Source organism: Euleptes europaea, chromosome 5 (genome assembly GCF_029931775.1).
Source record: "Euleptes europaea isolate rEulEur1 chromosome 5, rEulEur1.hap1, whole genome shotgun sequence".
NCBI lineage: Eukaryota > Metazoa > Chordata > Lepidosauria > Squamata > Sphaerodactylidae > Euleptes > Euleptes europaea.
In genome coordinates, this window is record NC_079316.1 from 43,006,456 (window position 1) to 43,021,896 (window position 15,441).

A 15,441-nucleotide genomic window follows, 5' to 3' on the forward strand; every position below is an offset into this window, starting at 1 on the left:
AGTACATTGACATATTGTAATGGGGGAGAGGGAATCACTTTTGTAAGAGGCATTAGTTCAATATCACTGAAAGAGTATATCACTTTCACTATCCAAAATGCCTAGTGTAACTCGTGCATTGGGGCAGGGGAATGAGAAATGGTAGGATGATTCACAGATGTGTCAATTTTTCTAAATTACTTGTAGTCGTAATCAAAATTTCCTAAGTGTTATGCAAACATGGTTGCTGAGCTTATGGTCTATTTTGTGGCATGCAGAGGGGTTCTTTGGAGACATCACACACAATTAATATTTGTATTGTAGAACTCCAAGTACAGAATGAGTATTTATCAAATAATCATCACTGGTTAAATAGCAATACTGCAAACTTGGTTCACGTTTGGCACATGTGCTTTCCATCTGGCACTTCCAAGTTAAAATAAGATGGCATCTATTTTTCCTTGTTCTGGAAGGAGATCAGTTTTAAATGGTGGTGCCAAATTAATTATCTCTAATTTAGTCTTCTAGAGAGATTTTGTTTTTCTGGGGAAATGTCACGGTGTAGCCGGCACAGCCAGATGTGGTGCAAAAGAAGCAAAGCAGCATGATGCAAAATCCTTTACAGATCAGGGCAAAGCTGTGTTTCTTTGTTATTTAATAATCCATACATTCTTTGGTGATTTCCATGTATAATATGTGTGTTGTGTGGTGACCTCCAGTTCGGCTGCAAAGAATTAGTAAAGCATACTCTTGCACTGTATGATTGTAGAGCGTCCAGTTACACAAGCTGGTGTGTTGGTAGTGGAGAGCTTGAATCCTCCCATAGCCTCAAAGCTTGCTGTTTGACCTTGAGCTAGTGACTTGAATTTGCAGCCTAGCTGTGAGGATGAAATGGAATAACTCTGTATTTGCCACTCTCAGCTTCACTTAGAGAGCCTGGAATATGTGATAAAGAAATATGATAATGGATGAGTTCAGATGTAACATGAAATTGCGAGTTAATTAAAGTTAACCATAGTTAATCATTCAAACCTATACCACCACCATGAATATGGTTAGTTAGGGTCCCTCAAACCAGGATATGCAGCTGCTCTATTGACCACTGTTAATCTTAATCATGGTTTTGCATCATGTATGAATATGCTCTCCTGTCTTGTTTTCTGCTAAAGACCCATCTCTGCTTTCTGATAGAGTTGTCTGGCAAGAGTGGCACAAAATGAAACCATCCTTGCCTTCAGTTTTCCTTCACTACCTTTCCTTGCCCTGTGTCCAACTTACAACAGATTCCTCTCCATCTCCTCTCATCTTCTTCCTCTTAAAGAGCCAACAATGCAACACACACTGTCCCTGCATCCCTAAGGGGGAAAAGGCCAGTAGAGCCTTGTATATCATAATAACCCTCAGGCTATTAAGATATCCAGGGCTCTACCAGCATTGTTTTCTCTAAGAACAAACTGTTTTGCACAAGTGCTCTCAGCCTACCTTGAGAATCTCAGCCCCAGTTTTTCCAGCAGCCAAGTTTCCCCCCTTTATATCTAGGCCATACAAGTTCACAGATGTTTCTGCTTGCCACTTGCTTTATCTATTCAGTAAAGTTCATTTAACACAATCCACCTGTGTGATTATTGGTTGAGTTCAAACAGCGGGGGGGGGGGGAAGGAGTGATCTCTTGCGGAGACTTTGGAAGCTGGGCATGTGTGTGAATCTATAGGAATCTATAGGAATGTGGCTTGTGGGGGTTCTTTGTGGGGAGACAGAATCCCAGCTGGTTATACAAATACGTTGGTAAAGGGGATATGATTTCTTCTGCAAGGGTATTGCATGGCTCAGAGCAAAAACAGGACAATTGGGGGAATGTTTGTTTTAATGTGAGTAAAGGGGCACTGGAATTGGCAGCAAGAGGCTATTTTCCATGGAATTTGGTGTGGAAAGGGTTAACAACAAGTTATACAACAAGCTATAGGTGTCCTTTGCTAGTCTATAAGAGGGACTTGTGGCTCCACAGTAGCAAGTGATATAGAAAGGTTTTGCCCTGAGTTGGGACCATGAAGCAGGTTGGGATGCCAGCAGGTTTTCTGATGGTGAAGCAACAGCACTGAAAATAGGAACTAAGGGCTGGTTCCTGGCTGCCCAAACTAACCATAGGTAAAATAAACCATGGTTTTATGTTACTGTCTGAACTGATGCTATATTGTAGTGCTTGGATAGCACCAATAAAGAACTTTTCTTTGGCCACAGTATGAATTGAAGACCATAGAGTACTCAGCAACTACACGTAGGGGTTTATCTAAATGTACAAGTACCATTGGGAAGAAAGATGAAGAGTGAGCTGCAGTGACATAGTATTAAATTTTGTGCAAAAGTGAACATCTCGGGGGGCTTTGGTGTAGTTTGCTAACTGAACGTGCTTATTTAGCATCGTTTGGCTATTGACTTGAAGACTAGGATTTATGCCACTCCTCACCTTTGGAGATAGGACTGAAGGACACAGTTTTACCATTCAGGTTTGTCCATAGAGAGAAACTGAGTTTTGTGACTGATTTGGAAGATGCCATCTTGAGAGCTGCCTTTGCTCTTGGGAGATTGATTCAGATTACAACCTAAATCTCCAGTAATGTTTCCTCACAAGAAAATTAACACTGTATAAAGACTGTCCTGTAGGGTCATGCAAAAAAAAAAAAAAAGGTAAATTTTGAGTTTGGGTTTATTGGGCCCGATTTTTTTTGTACACCCAGAATAAGCCAAATACCCATACTGCCTCTGCCACCATGGCATAGTGGTTAAGAGCAGCGGACTCTAATCTGGAGAACCGAGTTTGATTCCCCACTCCTCCACATGAAACCTGCTGGACAACCTTAGGCTCGTCAAACTCTCCAAACTCTCTGAGCCCCACCTACCTCACAAGATGTCTGTTGTGGGGAGGGGAAGGAAGGTGATTGTAAACCACTTTGAGACTCCTTAACGGCAGAGAAAAGCAGAGTATAAAAACAAACTCCTTCCTCTTCCTCCTCCCTGCCCCTTCTGTCCCGCACCCTTTCACGCAACGGCAAATGTTTTCTGAGAAGCAAGTGCAACTATTCATCCTTTTGAGAGGATTCAAGTAAAGTATGTTCTTTGGGATACAGAACTAAACACCTGACAAAAAAGATATTCTGAACTGAGTGGCAGTGGTGGGTCATGGTAGCTTTGTTCAGTAACTACTTATGCTGGTTAGTTCAGCATCTGTCTAAACATTAGTATTCATTATACCAACAAGGACTCTATTCATGAAGGGTCTATTCTCCATTCATTATGCGTGCATAATTCCCATTAATGTTAGTGGGGGTTAAATGTGCATACCAAAGTGAGGAGAAAGTACAACTTGAATGTGTAAACATAACCCTAGTACAATTTTCTAAAGAGCACACAAAAAGTAGGTCTGATTCTCCTATTTTTAATCCATTTATCGTGGAAGCAAATGTTAATGTACAATTATGGTTTATGACTTGCGATTACAAAGCTATCAGCACTAACACTCAAACATAAATGATGATGTCCCATTGGTCCTGCACTCCAGGAAGGAAGAAAACAGACGCTTGGATTAAATTTTGGTGTTATTAACTTCAAAAAATGAACTGCAGCTGGTAAACTCCTTATCATCCTTCTAGTGCAGGTACCCTAAAAAGCTACTGTGACAGAATGGGGCACCTCAGGGGCAACCCGTAGAAGAAGAGTTGGTTTTAATATGCCAACTTTCACTACCACTTAAGGGAGACTCAAGCCGGCTTACAATCACCTTCCCTTCCCCTCCCCACAACAGACACCCTGTGAGGTAGGTGGGACTGAGAGAGCTCTAACAAAGCTGTAACTTGCCCAAGATCACTCAGCTGGCTTCATGTGTAGGAGGGGGGAAACAAATCCAGTTCACCAGATTAGCCTCCGCCACTCATGTGGAGGAGAGGGGAATCAAACCCAGTTCTCCAGATCAAACTCCACCACTCCAATCCACCGCTCTTAACCACTACACCATGCTGGCTCTCCCAGGTGTAGGCTTCACTGGTCTTGTTTTCCCCAAGCACACACTGGACTTGCAAGTCATTTCTCTAAAAGCTGTTTATTCATATCTTTGTGCAAGGAAGTGGTTCACATCCCCCTTCCAGCCTTATTGGTCACAAATTCCACCCCCCCCCCCAGCATCTGCCTCCTGCTTTTAAGGCTCCTATTGCCAAGCACATAGGTTTAGCCAGCTTGTTGCCCCACCCACTCCCAGCTGCTGCTAATCATTGCTGGCTGGGCCAGGGTCATTAGCCCATACCATCTCCACCTGAGCATGCCCTGCTTTCCCCCTTCACTTCTAGTCACAACTCTGGACTTTCCCTAGGCTCTGCACCTCCTGATCCCAGGTAAGTGGTTCCCTCATTAGTCTGCTCCTGTCATAGCTACCCAATGTTTTTGCCAATTTAGGATGGCACTGTAAGTGTGTGTTAGAACTGGGAACCACACAGTCAATACAAATAATGTAATAAAATATTGACTTTAAAAACTAAAAGGTGGATATTTGGAAAGACCAAATTATATTATGTCCCTAATCTTGTAAATCCCATGACTGCAATCCCCACAGATAATCTCCCAAAATTTTCAGCTGCGATTCCCAATATTCTTTACTACTCAGCTGAATTTGATCTGCCCTGTGATCAACAAGATATATCAAAATGGATCAAGTTGCATCCTCCCCTTCATTTTGCTGTCTATGAAATGACAAAGTAAAATAAGTACTCAAAGTGTACTGGGAACAGTGTATGATTGGGGTGGTTATTCAACCAAAGGCAGAGGGACATGGGGTAGAAGACCAAAGAAATGGAAAGCTTTGCTCAGTGAGACATAATGGTATGGAGCCAGGGTCATGAGCTCATTCCTAGGTTACAAATATCACATAAACATTGCTGGCAACTTCCTCTACAGGGCAACTTGCCTTTGCCATAACATATGCCATTGCCACTAGTTCATCACCACATGAAATCTGGAGATTTTTCATACACTGTTGTCACTAGGCAGACGACCCATGACTAAGTCCAAGGAAGCAGTGGAAACCCCTTTCTTCCTGTATGGGTGTGATTGAGGGATGGGTATGAGTCAACAAACTGAAGCTTAAGCCACATGAACTGGAAGTACTGTTGTTCGGAAATAGGTAAGCTGTTCTGGAGGCATGGGGAGGGGCTCCGAATGCCAATGCCCTCCTGACGTCTCTCTCCCGCGCCACCCCTGTGGCCATGGGAACAAATGGTGGAGCTCTTGCAAGGGAGCCAGATTGAGATTTTGCCCCTCCCGCGAGACCCCGCTTCCCCCTCAGGAGCCCACCCGGGAGGCCACAAACACGCGATTCGTTGATTCCCTTCGCGTCACTTCTGGAGTAGACTGCAGTCCCCTGAAGCAGTAGATATGCAGAAGAAGAGGAAGAGATGGTTTTTATGCCCCGCTTTTCTCTACTTTAAGAAGTCTCTTTTTAAATTAGTTTTATTGAAGTATGCAAAATGTTACAGAATATACCAAAATATACAAAGAAACAAAGTACACAAAAAAGAAAGTGAAAAAAAAAGAAAAAGTGAAATATGAAACAATACAGAAACCGACTTCCAACTCTCCTCATACAGCATAGAATATGATATAGTTTCTTTTGTGAATGACACTTTAATTTTATCTGTTTTTATTTTAATTATTATTTAGCTATTTTCATCTTAGTCTACAGTTTAGTAAATTCAGGTTCTAAAAAAAGTTCTACCTTAAGAAGTCTCAAAGCGGCTTGCAATTGCCTTCCCTTCCCCACAAGGACACCTTGTGAGGTAGGTGGAGCTGAGAGAATTCTGAGAGAACTGTGACTAGCCGAGGTCACCCAGCAGGTTTCATGTGGAGGAGTGGGGAATCAAACCTAGTTCTCCAGAGTAGAGTTCGACACTCTTAACTACTACACCATGCTGCCTCCAGACATGCAGTTCTCCTGCTTCAGCTGATGGAGAATGGCCGGGAGTACTTTATTATAGTTTAGGTGCTTTGCCAGCCCTGGCTGTTCGTGGAGAGAGAAGGCCTGGCCAAAGATACACATGGCTTGGTAGCATCCAGATTAAACTACTATAACATGCTCTGTGGGGCTGCCATTGAAAACACTTCAGAATTTCAGTAGGGCAGAATGTAGCAGCCAGAGTGTAAACTGGGTTTTGACCTTTAAATCCTGAACTGCCATGGGTGATGGTATCTGAAGAACTGCCTACATCCATGGGAATCTACCTGTAACTTAAAATAAACTGTTGTGGTTGTGCTTCATATGCCTGTGTTAAATGAGATGAGATTGGAGGACACATGGGACAGGATTTCTCCAGCAGTGTCTCCAAGGAGGCCTCCTCTCTTGGGTCCCTCACGTCTGCTATTCTGGAGATTTGTAAAACCTGTTTTATTCTGGAGAGTATTTAATGTGGCTGACTCTAATATTGAGCTCTTATTGCTGGATCCACCTTTTTTCTTAATGACTTTTGCTGTTAAGTAGCTTGAATTTTATTTCAGGATAATTTGGTAGTATTTTTTTATCTCCTTGGATTTATTGACTGCTTTATTTTCTGCTCGGGACTGGCTGTCTTTAAACTGCTTTTGTTCTTCAGTTCTCTGTGTTGTAAATTTTTGTTAGCTGCTCTGAGTTACAAATGCAGCAAATAAGTAACTTAAACTTTCCAATCCAGCTGTAGCTGGATTGGTGGCACTGAGAAGCTACAAAATGTAGATTCTTCACCATGCAGATATGGCTGTATGGGTTAATTTGTGGTTTAGAGGCTGTCACTGTATTATGAGTATGTTACATAGGCCTGTGTGAAGGAGTTCGGGAGAGGCAGATGTGTGCCCCATAGAATCATTTTGCAAGAAGAGGCTTCTCCGAAAAGCTGTGCATAGGAAACAGTCTTATGCACATCATTAATAACTGGCTCAATCTTAACAGGCAGGAGAACTTAACAAGCTGTTATGATACATGTAAATTATCTGTATTGTATATAAAATGCCTGAGAAAGCCACACTAAAGTATGCTATATGGGATGCATTGATAGTCAAGATGAAAACCTGGATCTAGCTGTAGTCCATTTCTGATGGCGCACAAACCCCTGTGCAATTTAAAGAGTCAGTACCTGCGTGTGCCAAAAGGCAACCAGGTTATAGAATCCAGTGATGTCATGACTTTCCAGAGCTCCTTGAAATTTATTGCGTGTCTTTAATGTAAGACCTAGCAAAGAAATAGCATCTGTCTAGGAATCTTACACATTCCAGAAGATAAACTGCTATGACGGTATCCAAGGCCAGCAGTTTTATTTATCAGGTACTTTTTTCTCTTGAGTCATCCATTCTCATGGCATAATGCTCAAGGACCTTGGCAGTCATTTTGCCACTGAAAGAGATGGGTCTTATCTTTTCACATTGACATGGTAGCTTCAACAATTGAGCACAGCCTTATTCGTTGTCATCCATAAATATAAAGCAGAAGGAAAAGTCTTAGTGTAATGTATTTGGCAGTGCAGAATTTCTTGACAAGTTGCTGAACTGGCACCACACCAGTGATATCACTCTTCAAAGCCATCTGCCACGTGCAATGAAACGCAATCACGGACCAGTGCAGTCTGGACTTCCTTTGGTTTTTGGTAGTTAATTATCTTAGGGAGCTCTTTCTGAGACTGCAGCCAGTATATTTTCTCTTAAATACATCCAGGCATGCAAGCACATACAGACAAGAAATAGGGAACCAGCCAAACCCATTTCAATATGTACCAATAAAAGTTCAAAGAGTGCCTGAAAATTAAACGAATATTACCTTCATGCACAGAATAACTACTCTGCCTCTGCCAATGAGTTTCAAAGCAATTGGTAACGTATCTCATTAACTATGAGTAAAAAAAAAAGGTTCTGTTTTACAAGTGGGGAGATGAAGCAAAAAAATCTGCTTGGAATTTGCCACATCATGCCTTAGACAACTTAAAACGAAATCTTAAACTCTATGCCAGATTATATATGGCCGAGTTACTGGAAAGGATGACCGGTTCTCAAGGTCTTTGGCAAAGAAGCATAAGGCCTGATTCACATCACACTGGTAGAAATGGTGCTTTTCTTCATTTAATGTGAATTTAATACATATGAACTATGGATCTATATGAAGCATTAATGATACCGGAGAGCCCTTTGCTACAGGAATGGATTTAATGAATAATAACATTTCTGCAGATAGTAAAAATAGATGATCAGTTTTGGTGGCTGGAAGTAGAGTGCTGAACTAGATCAATTTTATTCTCATTTGGGAAGAATTTTTGAGTCAACCTTTCCACAGATATAGCTTCTTGGGAGCAATTCCTATTATGATGGTAGATGGAAAATGAGCCGCGGTAGGAACTAGCTTCCATTCATTAGATATTCTCATATGTGATCCTTCCTTGTAAGAGACATTTGGCCATATGGAAAGACAAAAGTGAGGAGACAACTGATCATGTGGACAAGCCTCTAAATGCTGCACTATGTTGTTTCAGTTAGCTTTCTTGGATTTGGAAGGTTTGGAAGGTTCTCCATGACTGCTTCATCCAATCTCCCAAGCCAAAATATCCTGCTAAATGGTGCAAATGTATAAGACACCTTACAAACCAGCAAAACATTGGGTGTATTTAATGGCTAGCTAAATACTGCAGAAACCAAAATATTTCTGCCTACTCAAACATGTGCTGTATATTGCAGGGATTTTGTTTCTTTCCTGTTGTATCTGTTTATATAAGAGCAGCCTTCTGACCCTGCTCCTTCTACCAACTAGATCTAGTGAGAGGGTGCAGGGCCCCCTTCATGCGTCCGGAAGGGGGGTACCCAGCCTCCCATGCTACACCCTTGTCATCAAAATGAGTAGAGTCAGCTCTGACCTTTTCTCATAGGAAAGGTGATTCAAATTACTGGATGATTTTGATTTCCCTTTTCTACACCATTTCCAGAATGACAATATCGTTTTTGAAATACTGTGACTAGAAGAGTACATGGTATTGCAAATATGATTACATTATAGAGCATTATGAGCATTATGATATGGGCTGTCTTGTTTTCAACCCCTTTCCTTATAATCCTAACACAGAATTTGCCTTTTTCACTGTTGCTGCACATGGAATCATTGTTTTCATTGAGCTATCCACCAAGATCTCTTTCTTGGTCAGTCACCACCAGGTCAAATGCTATTGACCTATGAGGGCAGGCCCAGGCCCAGCTAGGGGTCAACTGACCAAGCTGACCAAGGGACTTGGAAAGTCCCAGCCAGCTCAGCAGAGATGACACATCCAGGCATGAGAAAGACACGAGTTAGACCTGGCCAGCAATAAGCACATGCAAGAAAGGGGTCACTGCTTGCATATGATAAGGAACAAGGAAACAGGCCCATGGGCCAATTGAATGTGTAAGATACAAGGGCTTCCCAATATGGGAAATGCAAAAATGTATAACTGCCTGGGCTTTGGGTGGAAGTATTCGGAGAACTGTTTCAGCCCTGCTCGGCTGCTTTTCTCCCGCTGGCTTCAATAAAGAATCCTTTATCTGACATCTGAGTTGTCTCCTCCTTGGTGATCGGAACCAGGGAGGTGAGAGCCTCTGGCCATCAACCTCTATTTTATGGTATTGTTTGCCCCAGTGTGTGCCACTTTATACTTATATTGGACTAGACTTGCCTTTGAGCGAGTATGGAGTCTTATGTATTATCATGCCAATAAAGGTGACTGAAACGGAACTGACTAGACTTGCCCCACTGTCACACACTGATCCAGTTTGAAGAGTATTGTGGAGCTCTTCACAGTCTGCTTTGTTTCTCAGGCTCCTGAATAATTTGGTGTTTTCTCCATATTTGGCCACTGATTACTCTGATTCCAGATTGTTTACAAACAAATAATTGGTTTGAGCAACCAGTTCCTAATGGATTTTTTTGTGTCAATTCAGACACAACCGTTTTGGCTCGCTGGCTGCTAACAGATTTTTTTTTAACCTGCTCAGACAAATCTGCTTGCATCCAGTTGGCATTGCAGGGCTCAGCCTTTTTTTTAATGAAAACTGCTTTATTTCATTTTCAGTGCTTCCTTCCGCTTTTGAATCGCTCCAGTGTGCTGTTTTACCATGGCACATTCTTTTTTGCCCTCTTGCAACCCTGTACATCCCAGTGCAGTTGATATAGAAATGCAGCACTATAGTGCAAATCTATAGCCCTATAGTGCAAATCTCAGAACATTAACAAAAAAAAGCCGAGAAAGAAAGTGTGGTGGGAGAAGACGGGGGGAAATTGCGGCACTGTTTGAAATGGCCAGAGCGCTTTAGAGATGACTCATAGATGGATTGAAATGAGCTGCATGAAACGCCCATCCCTGTATCACTTTACTTGGAAATGGTCCAACAATGGATGACATCCAGTTTAGAAAGGTAATCTGAAAAGGGCCTAAGTATTGCAGTATTGCATAAACTAAAGAAAATTACAAGAATATTAAGTTTAAAAAAATCAATGAGAGCATCAACTTCTACAATTGCTTTTGCTAAACCTCCCCACACAGACAAAAAGGTGACATAACTTCTCTGAGGAAATCAAAACAGTCTGTATTTCACATAGAAGTATAATAAATCTCCATCTCCTAAAACTTTTAAGGGCATCCATAAAGCAATGGGATTATGTTTCATCTCTCCAGAGGATAAACCACAGAGGTTTTGGAACAACCTGTGGAATTTTTGGATGGTAGCTCAGATATGGGGCTTTGTGTCTGTATACAGTCCAAATATATAACATAACTGAAACCTTAGTTTTTAAGGTTTTTTAAACCCCAAATATGAATCAGAACAGGACTAAAACATTGATGGAATGCAAGTGAAACAGAAGTATGTAATCTCCTTCTTAGTTGCATAGTTTATATGTAGGAGTTCCATCACTAGCACCTTCAGTTAAAGGTTATTGGGCAGCTGAGCACTTTTGCCAGAGACACTGGAGAGTTTCAGTCACCCAGAGTAGACCATAGTGGACTATACGGACTCACTGCCTGACTCAATGTAAGTCATCTTCATAACTTCAGTGATTTTTCACTAGTCTATTAGATGAAGGGGAAAAAACCCTTCTCGTGTTTAGTAGACTGTATACAGACACCAAGAATGCTTTTCATTGATTTTACTGCTTCCAATAGATGATATGATAATATAATTCTTGAACTGGACAAAATCAGCTGCAATGACCAAGCAGCTATGTGCAGGCAGAAAGCTGATTGGCACAGTACTGCTTTCATGACAAACTTCACCATCAGGTACCAATCGGGAGCTTTCCTCACATGTCATTGAGGGAGATCAAACAAAATGTATTTGCCCCCACACTTTTCAGGGATGCTTTAGGCTGATCATGCATTGATCCTGTAAGGTTCTTCCAACTCTATGATTCTATACAGTTTGCAGCATGCCTATGTTGTCTGTAGCTGTCACTAGTTAATAATCTGGCTGCTGCGTTCTGTAGCAGTTCAAATTGATCCTCCAGCTGCAGTAGGATTTCAGCTGTTCAACCCTGTTGTGGCCAAAAACAGAGAGCCAGCAAAGAGAACACAAGGAAGAACATTCTGGGAGAGAGGGAAAAACACATGTATATAATATAGATTATGTCTGGGTGAACAGTAACATTTCCCACAAATATTTAGGGATTTTAGTGGAGAGCAAACAAAACATGAGTCAACAATATAATTCTATGGCACAGGGCCAATACCGTAAATTTCTGAGATTTGGTGAGAACACTATTACCCTGCATTTATTTTCATTTGCAACCAAAGCGCTTATTTAACTGTGCTGCAAAGGATTCGACTGGAGAGTTGTGAAGAATCTAGACAGTCTAGAAAGCAAATCATACGATGAAAAAATGTGGAAAGTGGGTGAGATTAACTTAACGTGTATTCAGTGGAGGAGGATGCATTGGCAGTGCTCTGCTCTTTAGAAAGATAGATGATATAGCATCATCAGGATACATATCACTTTTAAGATTAACATTAAAAATAACATCCTTGCTTGGGGAGCTTACAGTCTAAAATTTGATAGAGGAAAGGGAAGAGGGGAAGAACATCTGCAGCTGTAGATACAAGTAGTTAGGCTGAGTTTTATGAGGGGACAAGGACTTTGGCCAAGGGACTGTTGAATCAAGTCTTGACAAAAGGAGGGAAATTTTTGAAAGAGGAGATATCTCAGGAGATAAATTTAGGTTTTCATTAAGAGAAGCTTTCAAACTCTAAAAGTGGGTCACAGGTACTATGCTACCTAGGGAGCTTCCTTTTTGGGGATTTACAAATAAGCATATGTTGGGTACTTCAAGTACCCTTTGGGTAGCTTCAGACACTTTAAAAAGTGCCTGTAGAGGATGCACAAATGGTTTATGTGTCATCATTGTTTATTGCCCCCCAAGGTAATATTCAAAGCAAAATCTTGAACTCCTCTTGTGCAAATTCTGAAAGCATATGTCGCTCATGCAAGTCCTTCTTGGAAATGTGCAAATTCCCTTTTTGGAAATTAATTCAGAAGCACAAAAAGAAGACATGCTATTTACATACTCTCAGGGCAACTTCAAATTACATCTAATGATCCCTTTTCTAATGTAACTATTGTTGAGTTAGTATTCTAAAATCTTGTGCCACAAACAAACAAAAACAGCAACAAACAGGCTCTTTGAATTAAGAAATAAATCTTGCCACTAGTCACACCCAATATAGCAAAAATACAAGATAAAAATTCAGCCACAATAGTATGAGCAGCATCTATTCCTGATTTGCAAATCTTGGAAAATGGTCTATTTTGATGCTATTCCATGGTGAATTTTAGCCACTTTAAAGAACAAACTAGTCTGTAACACCACCACAGTGCCGTGACCCAGTCATTATCCACTGCTAAGGTAAACAGAATAAAGAAAATTAAAAAGGTAGAGAGAAATGGGTGAAGGAACACCAAAAACCTTTCTGATCTTTTGATTTTGCTCTGCCTGCTCCTCTCTACTTTTAAAAAATCTAATCTGGACAAAGCCCATTAGGACTGAAAAACAGAACATTCATCTTGCTGACAAAATGAATTTACATTTTCTGGTATCTGGGCCTATATCTATTCTAGCTTCTCTGATGGGCAAATACGATAGGCAGAAAACTATTTATTGGCCTCTTAAGTACTAATAATTATTATGAAAATATTGTATCTGGTAATGGTAGGGTTGCCAACCTCCAGGTGGGACCTGAAGATCTTCTGGAATTGCAACTGGTCTCCAGACTATGGGGGTCAGTTCCCCTGGAGAAAACGGCTGTTTTGGAGGGTGGACTCTTTGACATATACTCCACCATCTCATCACTAGTCCTTCCTTCCCAGGCTCTCTAGGAATTTCCCAGCCCAGAGATGGCAACCCTATATAATGGAGAGGTGTTTAACATTTGTGAGATAAACTTAAGGCAATAATGGTAAAATGATTTTTAAAACAGATGAATGTACAGAAAATGAATTATTTACCTAAGAAACAAATTACGCCCCCCAGTTCTACTGTATGAATGCTGATGTTGACTATCCACTCAATTTCAGCTGTTTGCCAAATATCCGATGTTATGTAAGCCACCTTCATCACAGAAAATGCAGCCTACGCATTTTGCTAGATACATAGAGGTGGCACATTGTTAGGGGTTAGCTCTTCCTAGCAGTGCTAAAGTAACAGGTTCTGGTTGTGGCTAAAGGCAACCTGATGAATTCTTGGCTATTCTTGACTGATGCAGTGGTGGCCAGATGCTAGGAGCAGCAAGGTTTCTCTCTGGGATGCCTGTTCTGCTCTGTCGTGATTGGATTAAGTGCAGTCCTGCCTTTTCAGCTGAACCTTGTCTGTCTATGTGGTGGCTGGAACCAGGTTTAGTGATACAAAAACAGATTGGGGAGCAGCTGGCTCTCACATCAAGATGGGTGTTGGGACTTACCCAGAATGGCAGCACTGCAGTGTTCCTAATAAAGGTGTAACATTTTGATAAACATTTATTGCATGCCTTGAAAAAAGTCATTTTCAAATGAGTTCTATATTGAGTGGCTTTGCCTCGCAGCTGTGAAGGCCTTTGATTTTTCTGACCTCATTATCAGTATGTGTTTGAAGGGTGTGTGATTTGTGGCAAGCATATAACAGAAATTCTGCAATCAGGTTTCCCATAGGAAAATTTATCTTCGTGAGGTTCCTTATTAAAAGCTATCAGGACTGTGTTTTGGATAGTTCATATTTGGCCCCCGAGGAGAGCATTTGCAGGGGGAAAAATTTGTACAAGTGCACAACTATTGTGTTGATCCAGCAGTTTGGGAAGCTGGAACACACAGGTGTGCTCTGTTTGAATCTGTGTATGCATTCCCCTGTGGTGGTAATGCAGTGTGCCATTTAGTTGCCATGTAGTCTGGGTGGGTTCTTCCTTCATCCCCATGCCAGTGCCTCATTTGGTCAGAGTATGCTTTGCATTAACATCTAACAGCATCAATTTATGATGCTCTTTTAAGAGTCGCTGAAGACTTCAAGATTGTACTAGTAATCTGTAACTGTTCTAGGCACCCAGGCAAGTTTAAAGCGGAAAGCTTAGTTTAGATTTTTCTGCCCCAAAGATAACAACGAAGAATGCAAAACTTCCAAGTTCACAGTGTGATGATCACAGTGACTAAAAGGTACCATAGTGAGAGCATGGCTCGCTTTCTGTTTGTCTTTAAATGCTTTGTATTTTTGTGTGGTATTCTTTGGCACTATGGGGATTTGTGCTGTTTCTGTTTAAGAATGATCTTTAAAGCCTTTTGCCCTGGATCTACACATGCTCTTCAACCTACTGTGTGTGTGTTCAGGGAATTAATGAGGCAAGGGATTTTAGCAGCCAATTGCTGCTAAGGCCTCAGTGGCTTTCCCCCTTTTTTTAAAAAAAAATTAAAAGATGATTTTTCACCAAATCCAGTACATGACATGTAGATGTCAATACCTGCATGTCATGTCTTCATGATAGGATTGCCAACCTCCAGGTGGGGCCTGTTGATCTCTGGCTTTTACAACTGATCTCCAGACTACACAGATCAGTTCGCCTGGATAAAATGGCTGCTTTGGAGGGTGGACTCTATGGCATTGTACCATGCTGAGGTCCCAACCCTCCCCAAACACTGCCCTCTCCAGGCACCACCCCAAAATCTCCAGATATTGCCCACCCCAGAGCTAGCAATCCTACTTCATAATAAAGAATGGGCAGCACGCTGCAATAGGAACCTTTGGGGCTAGATTACATAATAGAGTTCTGTTGCTTGAAGCTGAGAAAAAATAATTCTTTCTGTTGACATTTACTTCAGTATCCACGCTCTTAAGGTTCTATGCAAAGGAAAAGGCCTGTGCATCAAAATCACTATGTAGAAACTAAGTAATGCATATGAACTAGATGCAAATATACATAGATCTAAGGTTCTGTT

At 41.3% G+C, this 15,441-nt stretch overlaps 1 protein-coding gene across 1 annotated transcript in view; it reads left to right on the plus strand.

Annotated features, from left to right (window-relative positions):
* Positions 1 to 15,441, plus strand: part of LOC130478010 (glypican-5-like) — a 525,642-nt gene that overhangs the window by 19,716 nt on the left and 490,485 nt on the right. The window lies entirely within an intron of this gene.